Source organism: Vulpes vulpes, unplaced genomic scaffold, assembly GCF_048418805.1.
Source record: "Vulpes vulpes isolate BD-2025 unplaced genomic scaffold, VulVul3 u000000841, whole genome shotgun sequence".
Taxonomy (NCBI): domain Eukaryota; kingdom Metazoa; phylum Chordata; class Mammalia; order Carnivora; family Canidae; genus Vulpes; species Vulpes vulpes.
The window spans coordinates 16414-18811 of NW_027325912.1; the positions used below are offsets into that span (position 1 = coordinate 16414).

The 2398-nt window shown below is 57.6% G+C and overlaps 1 long non-coding RNA gene and 1 other non-coding gene across 2 annotated transcripts; both read left to right on the forward strand.

The window, feature by feature from the left end:
• Nucleotides 1–1076: 1076 nt before the first annotated feature.
• On the forward strand, nt 1077–1991 carry LOC140597649 (uncharacterized). Its single transcript, XR_011999467.1, has 2 exons — nt 1077–1145; nt 1668–1991. It is a non-coding gene; the product is annotated as an uncharacterized lncRNA (long non-coding RNA).
• On the forward strand, nt 1829–2019 carry LOC112910700 (U2 spliceosomal RNA). Its single transcript, XR_003233297.1, has one exon. It is a non-coding gene; the product is annotated as a U2 spliceosomal RNA (small nuclear RNA).
• The last annotated feature ends 379 nt before the right edge of the window (nt 2020–2398 follow it).

A 2398-nucleotide genomic window follows, 5' to 3' on the forward strand; every position in this document is an offset into this window, starting at 1 on the left:
TCCCCGTTCTAGAGCTTACATGCTATGAGGCTAAAAGGCAATAAATAAATGTATAAAATGTCAAGTGACGCCGTGCTGTGGAATACAGGAAAGCCAGGTAAGGGAGAAGCAGGGGCCCTGGGTGGATGAGGGAAGATGAAGCACAGGACTCTCTGCCAGCTGTTGATAGTCTCCCTTTCCAGACGAGGAGGCTACAGAGAAAGGACCTGCCTGACATGTTTTGGCCTGTGTCTGGTTCTCACCAATATACTGTATAGGGAACATGTATGGTGGGCCACCTGGGTGGCTCAGCGGTTGAGCGTCAGTCAGTCTGTGGCCCAGGTGGTGATGCCGGGTCTTGGGATCGAGTCATGCATAGGGCTCCTGGGAGGAAGCCCGTTCCTCCCCCTGCCTATGTCTCTGCCTCTCTCTCTCCCTCGGTCTCTCATAAATAAATAAATAAATATATATATATATATATATATATATATATATATATATATATATACATGAATGAATGAATGAATGAATGAATGAATTGAATCTTAAAAAAAAGAAAGAAGCCTGTCTCGTTACTGCTAATAATCATGTCTGATAACTTGTCATCTCATCATCTCCCGGTTTAGAGATCTCAGATGGAAGGCGGAGGGTTGACGGAGGAGGCCAGGTTACTCGCTAGGTCCCACAGGTCCTTAGGGCTTAGCGCCCACGCTCGCCAGCTCCACGCTCCGGGGCGCCCCCGCCCCCCACCGCCCCCCACCGCCCCCCACCGCCCGCGTCCCGTCAGCGGAGGCAGCGGGCAGAGGACCCCAGAGGACCCGTGTGTCAGCATCGGCAATGCTCAGTCTCCTCGTGGGCCTGACTCAGAAGCAGCATTCCTGGGTTGTCGGCGCCCCCGGGTTCCTCGGCCTAGCCTGCCCCTTGCACTCGCCAAGCTGTGTGGTCTCGGGCCAGTTGCCTAACCTCTCTGCCTCCACCGCTTCTTCCGTAGGTAAACTCTGCAAGTTGGACGCGAAGAGAGCACTGAGCGCAAGTCTGGCCCAGACCAGAAGCCTTGGCTACGGTATAGCGCACGCGGCTCACTCGTTTCGGTGTCACAGGCACGACGTCTCCACTGGTACCTCGTGGCACCTAGGACCCACATCCGGGACCACTCAAACCCCAAGGTCAGGTCACGAGCTACCTCGGCCTTCCCTCAGTCCCACGAAGGAAGGAACGTAGGAAGGTGGCCACTTCTGCCCTGGGGAAACGGAGGCCCAGGGGGTTAGGTAGATGCCCAGGGAGCCCTCCTGATGGGGTAGGGAGGCCACCCGTTCCGGGCCCGGTCTCGGGTCCCAACTGGTGTCTGGAGCCCTTAGCAGGTGACGCCAGCCAGCCAGGCGCTTCTGGGCTCCCCAAGCCCTGGCCCCCAAGCCAGCCTGGAGGGTCCCGCAGTGACGACGTGAGGAGCCTCCTGGGCCCTGGGACGACTCAGCGCCAGTCCCCGGCGCCAGCCCCACGCCCGGTTCCCGGGCGCCCCCCTAGGCGGGCCACAGCGAGAGGCCGAGGGCGCCTGGCCTGCAGCCAGGTTCCGCCGCCCGCCGCGCCTCTAGGGCTCCGCGCGCGGAGGGGCGGGCCATTCAAATTAGGAAGGGCCTTGCGGGGCCGGCGACGACGCGACGACGGACGCATCGTTTGTCTTTTAAAAGGAAGAGACTTTACAAAGCCGCACGAGAGCCTAGCGGCTAGTGCCGCCCGTGCCACGGTGGGAGAAGCGGGGGAGCGAGACGTGGCCGGAGCGGGAGCCGAGTCACCGTGAGTGTAAGGTGGACGTGGTCGGGAGGGCGTGCGCGGGGGCGTGCGTGGCGGCATCGCTTCTCGGCCTTTTGGCTAAGATCAAGTGTAGTATCTGTTCTTATCAGTTTAATATCTGATACGTCCTCTATCCGAGGACAATATATTAAATGGATTTTTGGAGCAGGGAGATGGAATAGGAGCTTGCTCCGTCCACTCCGCGCATCGACCTGGTATTGCAGTACCTCCAGGAACGGTGCACCCCCTCGGGGAAACATTCGGTAACAAAGAATGGGTTTTGTTCCTCTTGTCTTGAGTGTGCCGTGACGTGCCGCTTGTTCGGTCCCATAGCTGTGTCTTTTAACTCTCCACCCGTGCTCCTTGGCCGTGTTAGGTCTCTGTTATGTAATTTTTTTTTTTTTTTCTTTTATGCTTTTAACTTTTTAAGCCGTTTTCTCGTTTCCTAAAGAGGCATTGAGACGGCGAGAGTCAGCTTCCGTGCAGGGGTGGCACTGTGGGACTGGATCCGGTGACGCCAGAATCATGCCAGGAGCCGAAGGCAGCCGCTGAGCCGCTCATCCACTCAGGCGTTCCCCAGTCTTTTATTAAGATCTTGAGGTTCTTTGGCAGGAAGCCAGTCGTGGCG